Source organism: Hyla sarda, unplaced genomic scaffold (assembly GCF_029499605.1).
Source record: "Hyla sarda isolate aHylSar1 unplaced genomic scaffold, aHylSar1.hap1 scaffold_1520, whole genome shotgun sequence".
NCBI lineage: Eukaryota > Metazoa > Chordata > Amphibia > Anura > Hylidae > Hyla > Hyla sarda.
Window position 1 is genome coordinate 59597 of NW_026608155.1, and position 25409 is coordinate 85005.

Below are 25409 nucleotides of genomic sequence, written 5' to 3' on the forward strand. Positions count from 1 at the left end.
GGGCCTTTTTAAATGCAATCCATAACCCGGATTTGCCAGGAACCCTTCTTACTCCTCCTACTTGCATGTGACACTGGGCTTAGGATCTGCATAGGAAACACACACACAAGCACACACCTACCTTTGTTGCCTGCAGATGCCTCCTTGGCTGTCCCCAAACGGTATCAAACCAACACCCACGGGAAGCTGTAAGCATAGAGGACATGCCTGCACCCCATTGGACTTACCTGTGTGGGTTAAACCCGGGTTATTTGACAACCTATGGCGGTGATGGTTCTGCTCAGGCAGAGCAGTGCTGATGCTCCTCATAAAGCTGTCGCTGCTGTGAAGGTTCTAGGTGACATCACAAATCCCTATGGTTACATACACAACAAAGCTGGGTTGTTGTTGTTTACACTCTGCAAGGCCTGTGGAAGTGAGTGACATCATAGCACTGTAGTTCTGAGGGTTCTAGATGGATGCAACAATCTCCTGTTGCTTCTATGAAGGCCATCATAGACGACATCACCAAACAGCTCCATAGTCACATACACAGCAAAGGAGAGATGTTGTTTACACCTAGTGATGTCAGTGGTATTGAGTGACATCACAGCACAGTGCTAAGGCTCCTGGGCCTGGACACAGCAGCGGCTGCAATATCTCAACGGAGAATACGTTTATATATATGTGTGTGTGTGCGCGTATATATATATATATATATATATATATATATATATATATATATATATTTCTCCGCCGAAATCACTTTTAAACCCATTTCCACCTTTTTTTCCCTTCTCTTCCTCTTACTTTTTTTTCACGTTTTTTTACGTTTTTCTCCTTTTCGCCTCTTTTCTGGGCGTATTATTCTTCTTTTTCTTCTTTTTTTTCGTCTAATGCATACCCCATCAGTGCAGCAATGCTTATTCAATACCGCCAGCAGATGGAGACACTGGGGGATAATTTTCTAAGGATTTATACTGATTTTTCCTGTCTGAATTTGTCGCACAGAAAGTTGCACAGGCCAAATATGTGTGACATTTCTGCGACTTTAGCTTCTAGAGCATTTTTACAACATTATACATAGGTGCTGAATACATAAAAAGCGACTGTTCAGCGACAGACAAGTCGCATCGGCTGAAAGTAGGCCAGAATGTCAGTCCATGTTGGAGCAGGTTTAGATACAGTCTAAAGCATAGATCTCAAAGTCTGTGCACAGAATTTAGCAAGGGCCTCGCACCTTCTGATGCATCAGGTAGGTGCACAATAGCATAGCCTAACCCTCTGTACTTTGGTCTATATTGATGCGGGACATAGACAGCCAGCTGATGACCAATCCATTAGTGCAATGGATGGCTGGAAGCATTTGTCTTTGCCTTTGCAATACCACAGAAGCAATGCATGGTCAATGTACAGCAATGACACACCTGTGTGAACAGCCAGGAGACCCCCCCCCCCATGTTATGTTACATAGTTACATAGTTAGTACGGTCGAAAAAAGACATATGTCCATCAAGTTCAACCAGGGAATTAAGGGGTAGGGGTGTGGCGCGATATTGGGGAAGGGATGAGATTTTATATTTCTTCATAAGCATTAATCTTATTTTGTCAATTAGGAACATTCAGCACCCACCCGCTATCAAGGCAGCTGCCTATCATGTCATGCCCTACCTGCACAGGTGTGCTGGCTACTCAAATGATCCAATTAAGGAGGCCATTTAGTCAGCAGCAGCAGAAGTCCTGTGCCTGGACGCTCCAACAGCGGCCAGACACAAGCAGAAGCAGAAGCAGCAGCAGCACCACCTTTTGTTTTTTGGCTGCAGCAGCAGCAGCAGCAAGGCCCACAGGGCTGGCTAGCTGGCTAGCCAGCAAGCAGGTAGCAATGAAAGTAGGAATCTTTCTTTTTAACCCTGTAAGGGGGTGGTGCACTGTACCCGAAGATACTGCCATATCGGGTCAATGCATAGGGCGACGGAAGCAAGCTTCGAAATCGGCCCCCGTTCTCAAAAATCCATTTAATATATGGTCCCCAGATAGGGGACGTATCAGATATTAAACTGATAAGAACAGATACTACACTTGATCTTAGCCAAAAGGCCGAGAAGCGATAACCGTGAAAGGGGCGGGCCCAACAAGGTCCCCTTCATGGGCACTATCACTGCTTGCTGTCAGGGAGGCTGCCAGACAATTTTCCATGCACACTCTGGGCTGGGGGGCAGTCAACCACCAGTACACACAGCAGAACCTAAACCCATACCATTATTGCTAAGCAGCAAGACAGGGGCCCATTGCACTCCCACGGGGCCTTTTTAAATGCAATCCATAACCCGGATTTGCCAGGAACCCTTCTTACTCCTCCTACTTGCATGTGACACTGGGCTTAGGATCTGCATAGGAAACACACACACAAGCACACACCTACCTTTGTTGCCTGCAGATGCCTCCTTGGCTGTCCCCAAACGGTATCAAACCAACACCCACGGGAAGCTGTAAGCATAGAGGACATGCCTGCACCCCATTGGACTTACCTGTGTGGGTTAAACCCGGGTTATTTGACAACCTATGGCGGTGATGGTTCTGCTCAGGCAGAGCAGTGCTGATGCTCCTCATAAAGCTGTCGCTGCTGTGAAGGTTCTAGGTGACATCACAAATCCCTATGGTTACATACACAACAAAGCTGGGTTGTTGTTGTTTACACTCTGCAAGGCCTGTGGAAGTGAGTGACATCATAGCACTGTAGTTCTGAGGGTTCTAGATGGATGCAACAATCTCCTGTTGCTTCTATGAAGGCCATAATAGACGACATCACCAAACAGCTCCATAGTCACATACACAGCAAAGGAGAGATGTTGTTTACACCTAGTGATGTCAGTGGTATTGAGTGACATCACAGCACAGTGCTAAGGCTCCTGGGCCTGGACACAGCAGCGGCTGCAATATCTCAACGGAGAATACGTTTATATATATGTGTGTGTGTGCGCGTATATATATATATATATATATATATATATATATATATATATTTCTCCGCCGAAATCACTTTTAAACCCATTTCCACCTTTTTTTCCCTTCTCTTCCTCTTACTTTTTTTTCACGTTTTTTTACGTTTTTCTCCTTTTCGCCTCTTTTCTGGGCGTATTATTCTTCTTTTTCTTCTTTTTTTTCGTCTAATGCATACCCCATCAGTGCAGCAATGCTTATTCAATACCGCCAGCAGATGGAGACACTGGGGGATAATTTTCTAAGGATTTATACTGATTTTTCCTGTCTGAATTTGTCGCACAGAAAGTTGCAGGCCAAATATGTGTGACATTTCTGCGACTTTAGCTTCTAGAGCATTTTTACAACATTATACATAGGTGCTGAATACATAAAAAGCGACTGTTCAGCGACAGACAAGTCGCATCGGCTGAAAGTAGGCCAGAATGTCAGTCCATGTTGGAGCAGGTTTAGATACAGTCTAAAGCATAGATCTCAAAGTCTGTGCACAGAATTTAGCAAGGGCCTCGCACCTTCTGATGCATCAGGTAGGTGCACAATAGCATAGCCTAACCCTCTGTACTTTGGTCTATATTGATGCGGGACATAGACAGCCAGCTGATGACCAATCCATTAGTGCAATGGATGGCTGGAAGCATTTGTCTTTGCCTTTGCAATACCACAGAAGCAATGCATGGTCAATGTACAGCAATGACACACCTGTGTGAACAGCCAGGAGACCCCCCCCATGTTATGTTACATAGTTACATAGTTAGTACGGTCGAAAAAAGACATATGTCCATCAAGTTCAACCAGGGAATTAAGGGGTAGGGGTGTGGCGCGATATTGGGGAAGGGATGAGATTTTATATTTCTTCATAAGCATTAATCTTATTTTGTCAATTAGGAACATTCAGCACCCACCCGCTATCAAGGCAGCTGCCTATCATGTCATGCCCTACCTGCACAGGTGTGCTGGCTACTCAAATGATCCAATTAAGGAGGCCATTTAGTCAGCAGCAGCAGAAGTCCTGTGCCTGGACGCTCCAACAGCGGCCAGACACAAGCAGAAGCAGAAGCAGCAGCAGCACCACCTTTTGTTTTTTGGCTGCAGCAGCAGCAGCAGCAAGGCCCACAGGGCTGGCTAGCTGGCTAGCCAGCAAGCAGGTAGCAATGAAAGTAGGAATCTTTCTTTTTAACCCTGTAAGGGGGTGGTGCACTGTACCCGAAGATACTGCCATATCGGGTCAATGCATAGGGCGACGGAAGCAAGCTTCGAAATCGGCCCCCGTTCTCAAAAATCCATTTAATATATGGTCCCCAGATAGGGGACGTATCAGATATTAAACTGATAAGAACAGATTTTTTTTTTAAGTTAGCCCTCAGAAACTCAATCAGAGTTCCAAGATCTTATTTGAACTCGATTGTTGCTCATCATCAGGTAACCCATTTTTTATTTCTTCTTAACACTAATGACCACAAAATAAAATCAATAAAAAAGATTTAACCAGAAAAAAAACATACACATTTACAATAACAAACAAACATTGCTTTCACCAGTAATTAATCAGAGAGACATTCCATTTCTCCAGGCATATACCATTAGGAAATCTATCATTCCACGGTTTATCGTTCCTCTTATCATCTGTCTTTTTATCGGAAGTCCCAACCAAGATGGAACTTTATAAGTGTCCAAAAATCTGTCCATATCAGCTTGAAATGAAAAATACACTTTGTCTCTAGCTTCCTCGTACCGATTTTCATATTTCGACCTTAGTTCCATTAAATCCATATCAAATGGTCTTCTTTCCTTTTTTGGCATATTTTCCAACATGCCATCCAAAACACCTCCAAATTCCATTGGTACATAAACCTCTTCTTTCTTTTTCTTTTCTTCAGCCACTTTTCTGGCTGGAACTTCCTCCAACTCAGGTTCTCCAATTTCTTCTTCTTCCCTACTCCTTTTAGCTGTTTCCTTTTTCGTTGTTTGTTTCTTGGGACATACATTTACCAGGTGATCTTCCTCACCGCACAGATGACACTTCTTTTTTTTGTTGTTGTTGCAGGTGTCTGCTTCATGACCTCCCTCCTGGCACTTATAGCACCATGAGTGAGTACATAGGTCTTTCCCGTGCCCGTATTGTTTACATTTACGGCAAAATTCCTCCATCCCTGAATAGAACAAGTCACCATTGACCGATCCAATTTTGAATCGCCCAGGTGGATAAATCACTTTACCGTCAGGTTCCTTTTTAAATTTAACTTTAAATTTCCATTTTGTAGTCCATAGGCCATATTGGTTCAGGACTTTTCCCTTTGACAGAATATTGTCACAGAATCTAGAAAGAAAAGTCTCAATGTCTTTTTCCAGTATATATGGGCTATACATCCGTACCGTCAATATTTTCTCCTGGTTCGGAAAATGCGGGGTCACCTCCACACCCTCCAAAACTGGATTGGCCTTCTTTTGCTGGTACTTGCTGCAAAAAAAATTAAAGTCCTCTTCAGAAGCCAATATAACATCGTAGTGTCCATTTCTTGGGAATTCAAGCATAGACAGGATTTGTTCCTTCTTAATTTCCAGCAACTTGAATAAGATCTCCTCGACCACGAAACATAATCCTTTTCCTCTCTTGCAGGTATCCAATAAGGAAATCCGAACTCCATTTCTGAGCTTAGCATACTCAGGGATGCCTTCTGATGATGCTCCACTTGATTCAGCCATGTCCATCAGGATAAACACCTCCCCCACTGTAAGCAGGTAGGTGGTGGTGATCGCTCCCCGTTGTCTGGGGACTAAGCCGGCTCCCTAATAGCAGCAGGGGGGTGAAGTCCCTCCGTTAAGAAGGACGATCCCCCCAGGCAAAGGAGCCGGGTACCCCAGACACCCTCTGGCCAGACCAAGTGAGCAGAACTACACTTGATCTTAGCCAAAAGGCCGAGAAGCGATAACCGTGAAAGGGGCGGGCCCAACAAGGTCCCCTTCATGGGCACTATCACTGCTTGCTGTCAGGGAGGCTGCCAGACAATTTTCCATGCACACTCTGGGCTGGGGGGCAGTCAACCACCAGTACACACAGCAGAACCTAAACCCATACCATTATTGCTAAGCAGCAAGACAGGGGCCCATTGCACTCCCACGGGGCCTTTTTAAATGCAATCCATAACCCGGATTTGCCAGGAACCCTTCTTACTCCTCCTACTTGCATGTGACACTGGGCTTAGGATCTGCATAGGAAACACACACACAAGCACACACCTACCTTTGTTGCCTGCAGATGCCTCCTTGGCTGTCCCCAAACGGTATCAAACCAACACCCACGGGAAGCTGTAAGCATAGAGGACATGCCTGCACCCCATTGGACTTACCTGTGTGGGTTAAACCCGGGTTATTTGACAACCTATGGCGGTGATGGTTCTGCTCAGGCAGAGCAGTGCTGATGCTCCTCATAAAGCTGTCGCTGCTGTGAAGGTTCTAGGTGACATCACAAATCCCTATGGTTACATACACAACAAAGCTGGGTTGTTGTTGTTTACACTCTGCAAGGCCTGTGGAAGTGAGTGACATCATAGCACTGTAGTTCTGAGGGTTCTAGATGGATGCAACAATCTCCTGTTGCTTCTATGAAGGCCATAATAGACGACATCACCAAACAGCTCCATAGTCACATACACAGCAAAGGAGAGATGTTGTTTACACCTAGTGATGTCAGTGGTATTGAGTGACATCACAGCACAGTGCTAAGGCTCCTGGGCCTGGACACAGCAGCGGCTGCAATATCTCAACGGAGAATACGTTTATATATATGTGTGTGTGTGCGCGTATATATATATATATATATATATATATATATATATATATATATTTCTCCGCCGAAATCACTTTTAAACCCATTTCCACCTTTTTTTCCCTTCTCTTCCTCTTACTTTTTTTTCACGTTTTTTTACGTTTTTCTCCTTTTCGCCTCTTTTCTGGGCGTATTATTCTTCTTTTTCTTCTTTTTTTTCGTCTAATGCATACCCCATCAGTGCAGCAATGCTTATTCAATACCGCCAGCAGATGGAGACACTGGGGGATAATTTTCTAAGGATTTATACTGATTTTTCCTGTCTGAATTTGTCGCACAGAAAGTTGCAGGCCAAATATGTGTGACATTTCTGCGACTTTAGCTTCTAGAGCATTTTTACAACATTATACATAGGTGCTGAATACATAAAAAGCGACTGTTCAGCGACAGACAAGTCGCATCGGCTGAAAGTAGGCCAGAATGTCAGTCCATGTTGGAGCAGGTTTAGATACAGTCTAAAGCATAGATCTCAAAGTCTGTGCACAGAATTTAGCAAGGGCCTCGCACCTTCTGATGCATCAGGTAGGTGCACAATAGCATAGCCTAACCCTCTGTACTTTGGTCTATATTGATGCGGGACATAGACAGCCAGCTGATGACCAATCCATTAGTGCAATGGATGGCTGGAAGCATTTGTCTTTGCCTTTGCAATACCACAGAAGCAATGCATGGTCAATGTACAGCAATGACACACCTGTGTGAACAGCCAGGAGACCCCCCCCCCCATGTTATGTTACATAGTTACATAGTTAGTACGGTCGAAAAAAGACATATGTCCATCAAGTTCAACCAGGGAATTAAGGGGTAGGGGTGTGGCGCGATATTGGGGAAGGGATGAGATTTTATATTTCTTCATAAGCATTAATCTTATTTTGTCAATTAGGAACATTCAGCACCCACCCGCTATCAAGGCAGCTGCCTATCATGTCATGCCCTACCTGCACAGGTGTGCTGGCTACTCAAATGATCCAATTAAGGAGGCCATTTAGTCAGCAGCAGCAGAAGTCCTGTGCCTGGACGCTCCAACAGCGGCCAGACACAAGCAGAAGCAGAAGCAGCAGCAGCACCACCTTTTGTTTTTTGGCTGCAGCAGCAGCAGCAGCAAGGCCCACAGGGCTGGCTAGCTGGCTAGCCAGCAAGCAGGTAGCAATGAAAGTAGGAATCTTTCTTTTTAACCCTGTAAGGGGGTGGTGCACTGTACCCGAAGATACTGCCATATCGGGTCAATGCATAGGGCGACGGAAGCAAGCTTCGAAATCGGCCCCCGTTCTCAAAAATCCATTTAATATATGGTCCCCAGATAGGGGACGTATCAGATATTAAACTGATAAGAACAGATACTACACTTGATCTTAGCCAAAAGGCCGAGAAGCGATAACCGTGAAAGGGGCGGGCCCAACAAGGTCCCCTTCATGGGCACTATCACTGCTTGCTGTCAGGGAGGCTGCCAGACAATTTTCCATGCACACTCTGGGCTGGGGGGCAGTCAACCACCAGTACACACAGCAGAACCTAAACCCATACCATTATTGCTAAGCAGCAAGACAGGGGCCCATTGCACTCCCACGGGGCCTTTTTAAATGCAATCCATAACCCGGATTTGCCAGGAACCCTTCTTACTCCTCCTACTTGCATGTGACACTGGGCTTAGGATCTGCATAGGAAACACACACACAAGCACACACCTACCTTTGTTGCCTGCAGATGCCTCCTTGGCTGTCCCCAAACGGTATCAAACCAACACCCACGGGAAGCTGTAAGCATAGAGGACATGCCTGCACCCCATTGGACTTACCTGTGTGGGTTAAACCCGGGTTATTTGACAACCTATGGCGGTGATGGTTCTGCTCAGGCAGAGCAGTGCTGATGCTCCTCATAAAGCTGTCGCTGCTGTGAAGGTTCTAGGTGACATCACAAATCCCTATGGTTACATACACAACAAAGCTGGGTTGTTGTTGTTTACACTCTGCAAGGCCTGTGGAAGTGAGTGACATCATAGCACTGTAGTTCTGAGGGTTCTAGATGGATGCAACAATCTCCTGTTGCTTCTATGAAGGCCATCATAGACGACATCACCAAACAGCTCCATAGTCACATACACAGCAAAGGAGAGATGTTGTTTACACCTAGTGATGTCAGTGGTATTGAGTGACATCACAGCACAGTGCTAAGGCTCCTGGGCCTGGACACAGCAGCGGCTGCAATATCTCAACGGAGAATACGTTTATATATATGTGTGTGTGTGCGCGTATATATATATATATATATATATATATATATATATATATATATATATTTCTCCGCCGAAATCACTTTTAAACCCATTTCCACCTTTTTTTCCCTTCTCTTCCTCTTACTTTTTTTTCACGTTTTTTTACGTTTTTCTCCTTTTCGCCTCTTTTCTGGGCGTATTATTCTTCTTTTTCTTCTTTTTTTTCGTCTAATGCATACCCCATCAGTGCAGCAATGCTTATTCAATACCGCCAGCAGATGGAGACACTGGGGGATAATTTTCTAAGGATTTATACTGATTTTTCCTGTCTGAATTTGTCGCACAGAAAGTTGCAGGCCAAATATGTGTGACATTTCTGCGACTTTAGCTTCTAGAGCATTTTTACAACATTATACATAGGTGCTGAATACATAAAAAGCGACTGTTCAGCGACAGACAAGTCGCATCGGCTGAAAGTAGGCCAGAATGTCAGTCCATGTTGGAGCAGGTTTAGATACAGTCTAAAGCATAGATCTCAAAGTCTGTGCACAGAATTTAGCAAGGGCCTCGCACCTTCTGATGCATCAGGTAGGTGCACAATAGCATAGCCTAACCCTCTGTACTTTGGTCTATATTGATGCGGGACATAGACAGCCAGCTGATGACCAATCCATTAGTGCAATGGATGGCTGGAAGCATTTGTCTTTGCCTTTGCAATACCACAGAAGCAATGCATGGTCAATGTACAGCAATGACACACCTGTGTGAACAGCCAGGAGACCCCCCCCCCCATGTTATGTTACATAGTTACATAGTTAGTACGGTCGAAAAAAGACATATGTCCATCAAGTTCAACCAGGGAATTAAGGGGTAGGGGTGTGGCGCGATATTGGGGAAGGGATGAGATTTTATATTTCTTCATAAGCATTAATCTTATTTTGTCAATTAGGAACATTCAGCACCCACCCGCTATCAAGGCAGCTGCCTATCATGTCATGCCCTACCTGCACAGGTGTGCTGGCTACTCAAATGATCCAATTAAGGAGGCCATTTAGTCAGCAGCAGCAGAAGTCCTGTGCCTGGACGCTCCAACAGCGGCCAGACACAAGCAGAAGCAGAAGCAGCAGCAGCACCACCTTTTGTTTTTTGGCTGCAGCAGCAGCAGCAGCAAGGCCCACAGGGCTGGCTAGCTGGCTAGCCAGCAAGCAGGTAGCAATGAAAGTAGGAATCTTTCTTTTTAACCCTGTAAGGGGGTGGTGCACTGTACCCGAAGATACTGCCATATCGGGTCAATGCATAGGGCGACGGAAGCAAGCTTCGAAATCGGCCCCCGTTCTCAAAAATCCATTTAATATATGGTCCCCAGATAGGGGACGTATCAGATATTAAACTGATAAGAACAGATACTACACTTGATCTTAGCCAAAAGGCCGAGAAGCGATAACCGTGAAAGGGGCGGGCCCAACAAGGTCCCCTTCATGGGCACTATCACTGCTTGCTGTCAGGGAGGCTGCCAGACAATTTTCCATGCACACTCTGGGCTGGGGGGCAGTCAACCACCAGTACACACAGCAGAACCTAAACCCATACCATTATTGCTAAGCAGCAAGACAGGGGCCCATTGCACTCCCACGGGGCCTTTTTAAATGCAATCCATAACCCGGATTTGCCAGGAACCCTTCTTACTCCTCCTACTTGCATGTGACACTGGGCTTAGGATCTGCATAGGAAACACACACACAAGCACACACCTACCTTTGTTGCCTGCAGATGCCTCCTTGGCTGTCCCCAAACGGTATCAAACCAACACCCACGGGAAGCTGTAAGCATAGAGGACATGCCTGCACCCCATTGGACTTACCTGTGTGGGTTAAACCCGGGTTATTTGACAACCTATGGCGGTGATGGTTCTGCTCAGGCAGAGCAGTGCTGATGCTCCTCATAAAGCTGTCGCTGCTGTGAAGGTTCTAGGTGACATCACAAATCCCTATGGTTACATACACAACAAAGCTGGGTTGTTGTTGTTTACACTCTGCAAGGCCTGTGGAAGTGAGTGACATCATAGCACTGTAGTTCTGAGGGTTCTAGATGGATGCAACAATCTCCTGTTGCTTCTATGAAGGCCATAATAGACGACATCACCAAACAGCTCCATAGTCACATACACAGCAAAGGAGAGATGTTGTTTACACCTAGTGATGTCAGTGGTATTGAGTGACATCACAGCACAGTGCTAAGGCTCCTGGGCCTGGACACAGCAGCGGCTGCAATATCTCAACGGAGAATACGTTTATATATATGTGTGTGTGTGCGCGTATATATATATATATATATATATATATATATATATATATTCTCCGCCGAAATCACTTTTAAACCCATTTCCACCTTTTTTTCCCTTCTCTTCCTCTTACTTTTTTTTCACGTTTTTTTACGTTTTTCTCCTTTTCGCCTCTTTTCTGGGCGTATTATTCTTCTTTTTCTTCTTTTTTTTCGTCTAATGCATACCCCATCAGTGCAGCAATGCTTATTCAATACCGCCAGCAGATGGAGACACTGGGGGATAATTTTCTAAGGATTTATACTGATTTTTCCTGTCTGAATTTGTCGCACAGAAAGTTGCAGGCCAAATATGTGTGACATTTCTGCGACTTTAGCTTCTAGAGCATTTTTACAACATTATACATAGGTGCTGAATACATAAAAAGCGACTGTTCAGCGACAGACAAGTCGCATCGGCTGAAAGTAGGCCAGAATGTCAGTCCATGTTGGAGCAGGTTTAGATACAGTCTAAAGCATAGATCTCAAAGTCTGTGCACAGAATTTAGCAAGGGCCTCGCACCTTCTGATGCATCAGGTAGGTGCACAATAGCATAGCCTAACCCTCTGTACTTTGGTCTATATTGATGCGGGACATAGACAGCCAGCTGATGACCAATCCATTAGTGCAATGGATGGCTGGAAGCATTTGTCTTTGCCTTTGCAATACCACAGAAGCAATGCATGGTCAATGTACAGCAATGACACACCTGTGTGAACAGCCAGGAGACCCCCCCCCCATGTTATGTTACATAGTTACATAGTTAGTACGGTCGAAAAAAGACATATGTCCATCAAGTTCAACCAGGGAATTAAGGGGTAGGGGTGTGGCGCGATATTGGGGAAGGGATGAGATTTTATATTTCTTCATAAGCATTAATCTTATTTTGTCAATTAGGAACATTCAGCACCCACCCGCTATCAAGGCAGCTGCCTATCATGTCATGCCCTACCTGCACAGGTGTGCTGGCTACTCAAATGATCCAATTAAGGAGGCCATTTAGTCAGCAGCAGCAGAAGTCCTGTGCCTGGACGCTCCAACAGCGGCCAGACACAAGCAGAAGCAGAAGCAGCAGCAGCACCACCTTTTGTTTTTTGGCTGCAGCAGCAGCAGCAGCAGCAAGGCCCACAGGGCTGGCTAGCTGGCTAGCCAGCAAGCAGGTAGCAATGAAAGTAGGAATCTTTCTTTTTAACCCTGTAAGGGGGTGGTGCACTGTACCCGAAGATACTGCCATATCGGGTCAATGCATAGGGCGACGGAAGCAAGCTTCGAAATCGGCCCCCGTTCTCAAAAATCCATTTAATATATGGTCCCCAGATAGGGGACGTATCAGATATTAAACTGATAAGAACAGATACTACACTTGATCTTAGCCAAAAGGCCGAGAAGCGATAACCGTGAAAGGGGCGGGCCCAACAAGGTCCCCTTCATGGGCACTATCACTGCTTGCTGTCAGGGAGGCTGCCAGACAATTTTCCATGCACACTCTGGGCTGGGGGGCAGTCAACCACCAGTACACACAGCAGAACCTAAACCCATACCATTATTGCTAAGCAGCAAGACAGGGGCCCATTGCACTCCCACGGGGCCTTTTTAAATGCAATCCATAACCCGGATTTGCCAGGAACCCTTCTTACTCCTCCTACTTGCATGTGACACTGGGCTTAGGATCTGCATAGGAAACACACACACAAGCACACACCTACCTTTGTTGCCTGCAGATGCCTCCTTGGCTGTCCCCAAACGGTATCAAACCAACACCCACGGGAAGCTGTAAGCATAGAGGACATGCCTGCACCCCATTGGACTTACCTGTGTGGGTTAAACCCGGGTTATTTGACAACCTATGGCGGTGATGGTTCTGCTCAGGCAGAGCAGTGCTGATGCTCCTCATAAAGCTGTCGCTGCTGTGAAGGTTCTAGGTGACATCACAAATCCCTATGGTTACATACACAACAAAGCTGGGTTGTTGTTGTTTACACTCTGCAAGGCCTGTGGAAGTGAAGGCCTGTGGAAGTGAGTGACATCATAGCACTGTAGTTCTGAGGGTTCTAGATGGATGCAACAATCTCCTGTTGCTTCTATGAAGGCCATAATAGACGACATCACCAAACAGCTCCATAGTCACATACACAGCAAAGGAGAGATGTTGTTTACACCTAGTGATGTCAGTGGTATTGAGTGACATCACAGCACAGTGCTAAGGCTCCTGGGCCTGGACACAGCAGCGGCTGCAATATCTCAACGGAGAATACGTTTATATATATGTGTGTGTGTGCGCGTATATATATATATATATATATATATATATATATATATATATATATTTCTCCGCCGAAATCACTTTTAAACCCATTTCCACCTTTTTTTCCCTTCTCTTCCTCTTACTTTTTTTTCACGTTTTTTTACGTTTTTCTCCTTTTCGCCTCTTTTCTGGGCGTATTATTCTTCTTTTTCTTCTTTTTTTTCGTCTAATGCATACCCCATCAGTGCAGCAATGCTTATTCAATACCGCCAGCAGATGGAGACACTGGGGGATAATTTTCTAAGGATTTATACTGATTTTTCCTGTCTGAATTTGTCGCACAGAAAGTTGCAGGTCAAATATGTGTGACATTTCTGCGACTTTAGCTTCTAGAGCATTTTTACAACATTATACATAGGTGCTGAATACATAAAAAGCGACTGTTCAGCGACAGACAAGTCGCATCGGCTGAAAGTAGGCCAGAATGTCAGTCCATGTTGGAGCAGGTTTAGATACAGTCTAAAGCATAGATCTCAAAGTCTGTGCACAGAATTTAGCAAGGGCCTCGCACCTTCTGATGCATCAGGTAGGTGCACAATAGCATAGCCTAACCCTCTGTACTTTGGTCTATATTGATGCGGGACATAGACAGCCAGCTGATGACCAATCCATTAGTGCAATGGATGGCTGGAAGCATTTGTCTTTTCCTTTGCAATACCACAGAAGCAATGCATGGTCAATGTACAGCAATGACACACCTGTGTGAACAGCCAGGAGACCCCCCCCCCCCCCCATGTTATGTTACATAGTTACATAGTTAGTACGGTCGAAAAAAGACATATGTCCATCAAGTTCAACCAGGGAATTAAGGGGTAGGGGTGTGGCGCGATATTGGGGAAGGGATGAGATTTTATATTTCTTCATAAGCATTAATCTTATTTTGTCAATTAGGAACATTCAGCACCCACCCGCTATCAAGGCAGCTGCCTATCATGTCATGCCCTACCTGCACAGGTGTGCTGGCTACTCAAATGATCCAATTAAGGAGGCCATTTAGTCAGCAGCAGCAGAAGTCCTGTGCCTGGACGCTCCAACAGCGGCCAGACACAAGCAGAAGCAGAAGCAGCAGCAGCACCACCTTTTGTTTTTTGGCTGCAGCAGTAGCAGCAGCAAGGCCCACAGGGCTGGCTAGCTGGCTAGCCAGCAAGCAGGTAGCAATGAAAGTAGGAATCTTTCTTTTTAACCCTGTAAGGGGGTGGTGCACTGTACCCGAAGATACTGCCACATCGGGTCAATGCATAGGGCGACGGAAGCAAGCTTCGAAATCGGCCCCCGTTCTCAAAAATCCATTTAATATATGGTCCCCAGATAGGGGACGTATCAGATATTAAACTGATAAGAACAGATACTACACTTGATCTTAGCCAAAAGGCCGAGAAGCGATAACCGTGAAAGGGGCGGGCCCAACAAGGTCCCCTTCATGGGCACTATCACTGCTTGCTGTCAGGGAGGCTGCCAGACAATTTTCCATGCACACTCTGGGCTGGGGGGCAGTCAACCACCAGTACACACAGCAGAACCTAAACCCATACCATTATTGCTAAGCAGCAAGACAGGGGCCCATTGCACTCCCACGGGGCCTTTTTAAATGCAATCCATAACCCGGATTTGCCAGGAACCCTTCTTACTCCTCCTACTTGCATGTGACACTGGGCTTAGGATCTGCATAGGAAACACACACACAAGCACACACCTACCTTTGTTGCCTGCAGATGCCTCCTTGGCTGTCCCCAAACGGTATCAAACCAACACCCACGGGAAGCTGTAAGCATAGAGGACATGCCTGCACCCCATTGGACTTACCTGTGTGGGTTAAACCCGGGTTATTTGACAACCTATGGCGGTGATGGTTCTGCTCAGGCAGAGCAGTGCTGATGCTCCTCATAAAGCTGTCGCTGCTGTGAAGGTTCTAGGTGACATCACAAATCCCTATGGTTACATACACAACAAAGCTGGGTTGTTGTTGTTTACACTCTGCAAGGCCTGTGGAAGTGAGTGACATCATAGCACTGTAGTTCTGAGGGTTCTAGATGGATGCAACAATCTCCTGTTGCTTCTATGAAGGCCATAATAGACGACATCACCAAACAGCTCCATAGTCACATACACAGCAAAGGAGAGATGTTGTTTACACCTAGTGATGTCAGTGGTATTGAGTGACATCACAGCACAGTGCTAAGGCTCCTGGGCCTGGACACAGCAGCGGCTGCAATATCTCAACGGAGAATACGTTTATATATATGTGTGTGTGTGCGCGTATATATATATATATATATATATATATATATATATATATATTCTCCGCCGAAATCACTTTTAAACCCATTTCCACCTTTTTTTCCCTTCTCTTCCTCTTACTTTTTTTTCACGTTTTTTTACGTTTTTCTCCTTTTCGCCTCTTTTCTGGGCGTATTATTCTTCTTTTTCTTCTTTTTTTTCGTCTAATGCATACCCCATCAGTGCAGCAATGCTTATTCAATACCGCCAGCAGATGGAGACACTGGGGGATAATTTTCTAAGGATTTATACTGATTTTTCCTGTCTGAATTTGTCGCACAGAAAGTTGCAGGCCAAATATGTGTGACATTTCTGCGACTTTAGCTTCTAGAGCATTTTTACAACATTATACATAGGTGCTGAATACATAAAAAGCGACTGTTCAGCGACAGACAAGTCGCATCGGCTGAAAGTAGGCCAGAATGTCAGTCCATGTTGGAGCAGGTTTAGATACAGTCTAAAGCATAGATCTCAAAGTCTGTGCACAGAATTTAGCAAGGGCCTCGCACCTTCTGATGCATCAGGTAGGTGCACAATAGCATAGCCTAACCCTCTGTACTTTGGTCTATATTGATGCGGGACATAGACAGCCAGCTGATGACCAATCCATTAGTGCAATGGATGGCTGGAAGCATTTGTCTTTGCCTTTGCAATACCACAGAAGCAATGCATGGTCAATGTACAGCAATGACACACCTGTGTGAACAGCCAGGAGACCCCCCCCCCCATGTTATGTTACATAGTTACATAGTTAGTACGGTCGAAAAAAGACATATGTCCATCAAGTTCAACCAGGGAATTAAGGGGTAGGGGTGTGGCGCGATATTGGGGAAGGGATGAGATTTTATATTTCTTCATAAGCATTAATCTTATTTTGTCAATTAGGAACATTCAGCACACACCCGCTATCAAGGCAGCTGCCTATCATGTCATGCCCTACCTGCACAGGTGTGCTGGCTACTCAAATGATCCAATTAAGGAGGCCATTTAGTCAGCAGCAGCAGAAGTCCTGTGCCTGGACGCTCCAACAGCGGCCAGACACAAGCAGAAGCAGAAGCAGCAGCAGCACCACCTTTTGTTTTTTGGCTGCAGCAGCAGCAGCAGCAAGGCCCACAGGGCTGGCTAGCTGGCTAGCCAGCAAGCAGGTAGCAATGAAAGTAGGAATCTTTCTTTTTAACCCTGTAAGGGGGTGGTGCACTGTACCCGAAGATACTGCCATATCGGGTCAATGCATAGGGCGACGGAAGCAAGCTTCGAAATCGGCCCCCGTTCTCAAAAATCCATTTAATATATGGTCCCCAGATAGGGGACGTATCAGATATTAAACTGATAAGAACAGATACTACACTTGATCTTAGCCAAAAGGCCGAGAAGCGATAACCGTGAAAGGGGCGGGCCCAACAAGGTCCCCTTCATGGGCACTATCACTGCTTGCTGTCAGGGAGGCTGCCAGACAATTTTCCATGCACACTCTGGGCTGGGGGGCAGTCAACCACCAGTACACACAGCAGAACCTAAACCCATACCATTATTGCTAAGCAGCAAGACAGGGGCCCATTGCACTCCCACGGGGCCTTTTTAAATGCAATCCATAACCCGGATTTGCCAGGAACCCTTCTTACTCCTCCTACTTGCATGTGACACTGGGCTTAGGATCTGCATAGGAAACACACACACAAGCACACACCTACCTTTGTTGCCTGCAGATGCCTCCTTGGCTGTCCCCAAACGGTATCAAACCAACACCCACGGGAAGCTGTAAGCATAGAGGACATGCCTGCACCCCATTGGACTTACCTGTGTGGGTTAAACCCGGGTTATTTGACAACCTATGGCGGTGATGGTTCTGCTCAGGCAGAGCAGTGCTGATGCTCCTCATAAAGCTGTCGCTGCTGTGAAGGTTCTAGGTGACATCACAAATCCCTATGGTTACATACACAACAAAGCTGGGTTGTTGTTGTTTACACTCTGCAAGGCCTGTGGAAGTGAGTGACATCATAGCACTGTAGTTCTGAGGGTTCTAGATGGATGCAACAATCTCCTGTTGCTTCTATGAAGGCCATAATAGACGACATCACCAAACAGCTCCATAGTCACATACACAGCAAAGGAGAGATGTTGTTTACACCTAGTGATGTCAGTGGTATTGAGTGACATCACAGCACAGTGCTAAGGCTCCTGGGCCTGGACACAGCAGCGGCTGCAATATCTCAACGGAGAATACGTTTATATATATGTGTGTGTGTGCGCGTATATATATATATATATATATATATATATATATATATATATATTTCTCCGCCGAAATCACTTTTAAACCCATTTCCACCTTTTTTTCCCTTCTCTTCCTCTTACTTTTTTTTCACGTTTTTTTACGTTTTTCTCCTTTTCGCCTCTTTTCTGGGCGTATTATTCTTCTTTTTCTTCTTTTTTTTCGTCTAATGCATACCCCATCAGTGCAGCAATGCTTATTCAATACCGCCAGCAGATGGAGACACTGGGGGATAATTTTCTAAGGATTTATACTGATTTTTCCTGTCTGAATTTGTCGCACAGAAAGTTGCAGGCCAAATATGTGTGACATTTCTGCGACTTTAGCTTCTAGAGCATTTTTACAACATTATACATAGGTGCTGAATACATAAAAAGCGACTGTTCAGCGACAGACAAGTCGCATCGGCTGAAAGTAGGCCAGAATGTCAGTCCATGTTGGAGCAGGTTTAGATACAGTCTAAAGCATAGATCTCAAAGTCTGTGCACAGAATTTAGCAAGGGCCTCGCACCTTCTGATGCATCAGGTAGGTGCACAATAGCATAGCCTAACCCTCTGTACTTTGGTCTATATTGATGCGGGACATAGACAGCCAGCTGATGACCAATCCATTAGTGCAATGGATGGCTGGAAGCATTTGTCTTTGCCTTTGCAATACCACAGAAGCAATGCATGGTCAATGTACAGCAATGACACACCTGTGTGAACAGCCAGGAGACCCCCCCCCCATGTTATGTTACATAGTTACATAGTTAGTACGGTCGAAAAAAGACATATGTCCATCAAGTTCAACCAGGGAATTAAGGGGTAGGGGTGTGGCGCGATATTGGGGAAGGGATGAGATTTTATATTTCTTCATAAGCATTAATCTTATTTTGTCAATTAGGAACATTCAGCACCCACCCGCTATCAAGGCAGCTGCCTATCATGTCATGCCCTACCTGCACAGGTGTGCTGGCTACTCAAATGATCCAATTAAGGAGGCCATTTAGTCAGCAGCAGCAGAAGTCCTGTGCCTGGACGCTCCAACAGCGGCCAGACACAAGCAGAAGCAGAAGCAGAAGCAGCAGCACCACCTTTTGTTTTTTGGCTGCAGCAGCAGCAGCAGCAAGGCCCACAGGGCTGGCTAGCTGGCTAGCCAGCAAGCAGGTAGCAATGAAAGTAGGAATCTTTCTTTTTAACCCTGTAAGGGGGTGGTGCACTGTACCCGAAGATACTGCCATATCGGGTCAATGCATAGGGCGACGGAAGCAAGCTTCGAAATCGGCCCCCGTTCTCAAAAATCCATTTAATATATGGTCCCCAGATAGGGGACGTATCAGATATTAAACTGATAAGAACAGATACTACACTTGATCTTAGCCAAAAGGCCGAGAAGCGATAACCGTGAAAGGGGCGGGCCCAACAAGGTCCCCTTCATGGGCACTATCACTGCTTGCTGTCAGGGAGGCTGCCAGACAATTTTCCATGCACACTCTGGGCTGGGGGGCAGTCAACCACCAGTACACACAGCAGAACCTAAACCCATACCATTATTGCTAAGCAGCAAGACAGGGGCCCATTGCACTCCCACGGGGCCTTTTTAAATGCAATCCATAACCCGGATTTGCCAGGAACCCTTCTTACTCCTCCTACTTGCATGTGACACTGGGCTTAGGATCTGCATAGGAAACACACACACAAGCACACACCTACCTTTGTTGCCTGCAGATGCCTCCTTGGCTGTCCCCAAACGGTATCAAACCAACACCCACGGGAAGCTGTAAGCATAGAGGACATGCCTGCACCCCATTGGACTTACCTGTGTGGGTTAAACCCGGGTTATTTGACAACCTATGGCGGTGATGGTTCTGCTCAGGCAGAGCAGTGCTGATGCTCCTCATAAAGCTGTCGCTGCTGTGAAGGTTCTAGGTGACATCACAAATCCCTATGGTTACATACACAACAAAGCTGGGTTGTTGTTGTTTACACTCTGCAAGGCCTGTGGAAGTGAGTGACATCATAGCACTGTAGTTCTGAGGGTTCTAGATGGATGCAACAATCTCCTGTTGCTTCTATGAAGGCCATAATAGACGACATCACCAAACAGCTCCATAGTCACATACACAGCAAAGGAGAGATGTTGTTTACACCTAGTGATGTCAGTGGTATTGAGTGACATCACAGCACAGTGCTAAGGCTCCTGGGCCTGGACACAGCAGCGGCTGCAATATCTCAACGGAGAATACGTTTATATATATGTGTGTGTGTGCGCGTATATATATATATATATATATATATATATATATATATATATATATTCTCCGCCGAAATCACTTTTAAACCCATTTCCACCTTTTTTTCCCTTCTCTTCCTCTTACTTTTTTTTCACGTTTTTTTACGTTTTTCTCCTTTTCGCCTCTTTTCTGGGCGTATTATTCTTCTTTTTCTTCTTTTTTTTCGTCTAATGCATACCCCATCAGTGCAGCAATGCTTATTCAATACCGCCAGCAGATGGAGACACTGGGGGATAATTTTCTAAGGATTTATACTGATTTTTCCTGTCTGAATTTGTCGCACAGAAAGTTGCAGGCCAAATATGTGTGACATTTCTGCGACTTTAGCTTCTAGAGCATTTTTACAACATTATACATAGGTGCTGAATACATAAAAAGCGACTGTTCAGCGACAGACAAGTCGCATCGGCTGAAAGTAGGCCAGAATGTCAGTCCATTTGGAGCAGGTTTAGATACAGTCTAAAGCATAGATCTCAAAGTCTGTGCACAGAATTTAGCAAGGGCCTCGCACCTTCTGATGCATCAGGTAGGTGCACAATAGCATAGCCTAACCCTCTGTACTTTGGTCTATATTGATGCGGGACATAGACAGCCAGCTGATGACCAATCCATTAGTGCAATGGATGGCTGGAAGCATTTGTCTTTGCCTTTGCAATACCACAGAAGCAATGCATGGTCAATGTACAGCAATGACACACCTGTGTGAACAGCCAGGAGACCCCCCCCCCCATGTTATGTTACATAGTTACATAGTTAGTACGGTCGAAAAAAGACATATGTCCATCAAGTTCAACCAGGGAATTAAGGGGTAGGGGTGTGGCGCGATATTGGGGAAGGGATGAGATTTTATATTTCTTCATAAGCATTAATCTTATTTTGTCAATTAGGAACATTCAGCACCCACCCGCTATCAAGGCAGCTGCCTATCATGTCATGCCCTACCTGCACAGGTGTGCTGGCTACTCAAATGATCCAATTAAGGAGGCCATTTAGTCAGCAGCAGCAGAAGTCCTGTGCCTGGACGCTCCAACAGCGGCCAGACACAAGCAGAAGCAGAAGCAGCAGCAGCACCACCTTTTGTTTTTTGGCTGCAGCAGCAGCAGCAGCAAGGCCCACAGGGCTGGCTAGCTGGCTAGCCAGCAAGCAGGTAGCAATGAAAGTAGGAATCTTTCTTTTTAACCCTGTAAGGGGGTGGTGCACTGTACCCGAAGATACTGCCATATCGGGTCAATGCATAGGGCGACGGAAGCAAGCTTCGAAATCGGCCCCCGTTCTCAAAAATCCATTTAATATATGGTCCCCAGATAGGGGACGTATCAGATATTAAACTGATAAGAACAGATTTTTTTTTTTTTTTTTTTTTTTTTTTTTTCTTTCTTTTTTCCTCAGTTACAGACTATTGTTTGGACGATCATCAGGTCACCTACCAAGACTCGTCACTTAAAACAATATCTGAAAAAACATCATGCGGAAAAAACTAACTAAGGGAACCGAGTGCCAAGAAAAAGTGACCAAACAACAAAACAAAAAAACATGTCAAAAACAATCACAGAAATTGGTCAAAAACTTACAGCTTTCTCCTTTACGTACTTCTTATAAATTCTTCCATCGTGTATGCATCCAGATTTTCTCCGCTTCTTCTTCACCAATTCTCTTTTTGTCCAGTAGAAAGATAGTAAAAATCCTTCCTAAAAACAATCTTTTCAATTCCCTCGGAGAAATAACAACATTTTTAAAAACAAGCAAATTGCGTGAGTCCCATAAAACCTCTTTAAAAACAGAAAAAAGAATCCAATTAGTACGTGTATCTTCCTTTTTACTAAGATCTTGACCAATAAAAACTTTCTCAAAAGAAAAACTGTTATATCCAGTGAGTTGGATTAAAAACCTCTTTAAAAACATAAAAAATTCTTTTGCATAAAAACAGTCCCAATAAAGGTGCACTAAGTCTTCTCTACCTCCACAACCCTCTCTTGGGCATCTGTCACTTATTCTCAAACCTCTTCCATTTAAAAAAGATCGGGTTGGGAGGCAGCCATGAAAGGACATCCAACTAACGTCTTTTTGTCTGTTTGATAGTCCAATAACTTTAAAAAACTTCCAAATCTTCACAGACTGAGCATTAGTGCAGAATGGTACTTCATATAATCTCTCATTTTTCCTTATTTCCTGTTCTATTTTCTTTTTATCAGGTTCACCTAAAGAGCTCAAACCAAATTGATCATTGAAAGACCTGAGGAGCACATAGAAGGTAGGTATCACATGTGCTATGGGTCTCCTCAAATCCCTCTCACACCAGCCCCATTTGGAAAACAACCATCCTGAAAGGTATTTACTCATGTCTGCCGCCCTATTATTGCACTGTATCAATTTAAAAATTAAAAGAAAATAGTGCACCTTTAAAAACAGATCAATGTTTGGAAAGTTATATCCGCCCAAATTCATACTCTTCATCACTTCTTCTCTTTTCATTTTCTCCATCTTAGACCCCCAGAAGAACACAAAAAGCTTCCTTGTAACTCTCCTAGTCCATAACTTCCCTGGAGGAAGCACCATAGCCGTATACAAGAGAAGCGGTAGGATTACAGACTTAATGATAAGAACTTTCCCTTTAAGTGACAAGTTCCTTAACCTCCAGAAGGATAGCTTCTTTTCAATTTTACTGTCCAAAGTCTCATAACTTTTCTTTCCTTTGAGGTCTTTGTCAAATATCACTCCTAGCACTTCAATGTCTTCTTTTTCCTTAACACCATCCACTACTATATTCTCTTGGTTCCCAAAACTGCATAATTGGCACTTCCCCCAGTTCACATTCATCCCAGCCACACAACAAAAAATCCTCACATGCAAATTTACTCTGTTGAGATCTGCTTGGGATGTACAAGCAAAAACCACATCGTCCATATAACTTAAAACCTTTAACTTACTACCATCACTACCTGGAATAAAAACACCACTCACACATTTATCTTTCTGCACATTCTTCAACAGGCCCTCTATAACGCATATAAACAGAATTGGGGAGAGTGGGCATCCCTGTCTGACTCCAGACAAGACATTAAAAGCAGGCCCCACATGCCCATTTACTAAAATCTGACTTGTCACCCCATGATAAAAACTCATAATAACAGATAATAACTTTTCTGGAATACCTAAGTGTTTCAAAGCAATGAACATAAAATCATGTGCAACCTTATCATAAGCCTTTTCGAAATCTATGGACTCAACAAACAGTGCATTCTTGTTAAAGTTACTGTAATAAATAGAGTCTCTTAAAAGCAATAAATTATCTGTTATTTTTCTTTTCGGTACTGCACAAACTTGGTATTCTCCCACAAGGTGGTCCACTACATCACTCAGTCTATTAGCCACAATCTTAGCAATTATCTTGTAGTCACAATTTAATAAAGTTATAGGTCTCCAATTTTTAAGATCTCTGCCATCACCTTTTTTATGAATTAATGTTATGACCCCTTTCTTCATAGATTCAGCTAAAACACCTGAGTTAAAAACATATTGCACCACCCGTGTAAACTCTTTACTTAAAATATTCCAGAACGTGGAATAAAACTCAGCGGGGAGACCATCACAGCCTGGTGTCTTCCCTTTGGCCATCTTATCCAGGGCCTGCTTGATCTCCCCTTCACTAACATCATCAATTAAAAAATCTACTTTTTCAACAGGAACATTATTCTCCAAAATATTACAATAATCATTCATCTCCGTCTCACTGGCTCTGCTCTTATTACTAAAGAGTGTCTCATAAAATCTGCCAATCTCCTTCACCATCTCCTCTCCAAAAACTTCCCCCGTAGGGGTAAAAACAGATTTAAAAACACCTTTAGCATTAAAACATTTTTTAAAGAAATACCGTGTACACTGCTCATTTTCTTCTAGGTGCTGCACTTTAGACTTATATACAATATTCCTTCCCTTTTCCAACAACCTTTTTTTCATCTCCCCCTTCACCTTAACAATCTCATCCTCCACCTCCACACCAACACGTTTAAACTTATAGAGAGTCTCTAACCGGGATACAAGCCTTTCATCACTCCTCCTCTTCTCTTGTGCTCTCTTTATGCAAAACATCTTAAAGAAATTAGAAAACTCTCCTTTAGCCCATTCCCACCACACTAAGACATTACTAAAATCAGGTTGTTTAGAAACACAGGATAAAAACACATGATTAAAACCAGCCATTACTTCCTCATCTTCCAATAGACTTACATTTAATTTCCAGAGCCCCCTCCCAAAATGAAGGGACTCTGTGACACTTATCTCAGCCGACACCATCTTGTGGTCTGAGAAAGTTGACATCATTTGATTGCACCGGACCACCTTAATCCCATCAGAGACCAGGATGTAATCGATCCGGGATTTACAGCGGCCACTATCTGATATGTACGTATATCTTTCATCAGTGCTAACCATCAGTCCAACATCAGTAAAATGCAAGTCTTGAATAATTTGATTTAAAACATTGGAAGTAATATCAGTTCTAACCTCAGCAGAGCTCTCACGATCATTGACGGATCTAATGCAGTTAAAATCGCCAACAATAATAGTATCTTCACGACCAGGGATAAAAAACTTAAGGGACTCTAAAAAAGACAAACGCGCTTGTTTTTCTGCTGGAGCATACACATTAAAAATTCTCATCCTCTGGCCCAAAACCTCAAAAATTAAAACCATACAACGACCAGGTACTAAAATTTGGCAATTTAAAACTTTAATGTCCCTGTTTCGCAATAAAATCCCCACACCTTCATTTTTGTTTTCTGCACATGTGGACCAGAAGGACTGCCCACACTTCCACTCATTTGCATAAGGTGCTGACTTTATTGCACACTCCTGTAAACATATCACATCACTTCTAACATTCTCAAGAATATCAAAAATTGAAGCTCTCCTAATTTCAGACTCAATACTTCTTACATTAATA

The 25409-nt window shown here is 44.4% G+C and overlaps 8 non-coding genes and 1 pseudogene across 8 annotated transcripts; all 9 read right to left on the minus strand.

The window, feature by feature from the left end:
* Positions 1 to 1897: 1897 nt before the first annotated feature.
* On the minus strand, positions 1898 to 2088 carry LOC130309285 (U2 spliceosomal RNA). Its single transcript, XR_008857972.1, has one exon. It is a non-coding gene; the product is annotated as a U2 spliceosomal RNA (small nuclear RNA).
* A 2078-nt stretch (positions 2089 to 4166) lies between these two features.
* Positions 4167 to 4352, minus strand: LOC130309293 (U2 spliceosomal RNA). Its single transcript, XR_008857980.1, has one exon. It is a non-coding gene; the product is annotated as a U2 spliceosomal RNA (small nuclear RNA).
* Positions 4353 to 7990: 3638 nt separating this feature from the next.
* On the minus strand, positions 7991 to 8181 carry LOC130309286 (U2 spliceosomal RNA). Its single transcript, XR_008857973.1, has one exon. It is a non-coding gene; the product is annotated as a U2 spliceosomal RNA (small nuclear RNA).
* Positions 8182 to 10268: 2087 nt separating this feature from the next.
* Positions 10269 to 10459, minus strand: LOC130309288 (U2 spliceosomal RNA). The gene has a single exon (XR_008857975.1). It is a non-coding gene; the product is annotated as a U2 spliceosomal RNA (small nuclear RNA).
* A 2080-nt stretch (positions 10460 to 12539) lies between these two features.
* Positions 12540 to 12730, minus strand: LOC130309289 (U2 spliceosomal RNA). The gene has a single exon (XR_008857976.1). It is a non-coding gene; the product is annotated as a U2 spliceosomal RNA (small nuclear RNA).
* Positions 12731 to 14835: 2105 nt separating this feature from the next.
* LOC130309292 (U2 spliceosomal RNA) lies at positions 14836 to 15026 on the minus strand. The gene has a single exon (XR_008857979.1). It is a non-coding gene; the product is annotated as a U2 spliceosomal RNA (small nuclear RNA).
* A 2080-nt stretch (positions 15027 to 17106) lies between these two features.
* LOC130309290 (U2 spliceosomal RNA) lies at positions 17107 to 17297 on the minus strand. The gene has a single exon (XR_008857977.1). It is a non-coding gene; the product is annotated as a U2 spliceosomal RNA (small nuclear RNA).
* A 2085-nt stretch (positions 17298 to 19382) lies between these two features.
* LOC130309291 (U2 spliceosomal RNA) lies at positions 19383 to 19573 on the minus strand. The gene has a single exon (XR_008857978.1). It is a non-coding gene; the product is annotated as a U2 spliceosomal RNA (small nuclear RNA).
* Positions 19574 to 21656: 2083 nt separating this feature from the next.
* LOC130309295 (U2 spliceosomal RNA) lies at positions 21657 to 21827 on the minus strand (annotated as a pseudogene).
* Positions 21828 to 25409: the final 3582 nt, after the last annotated feature.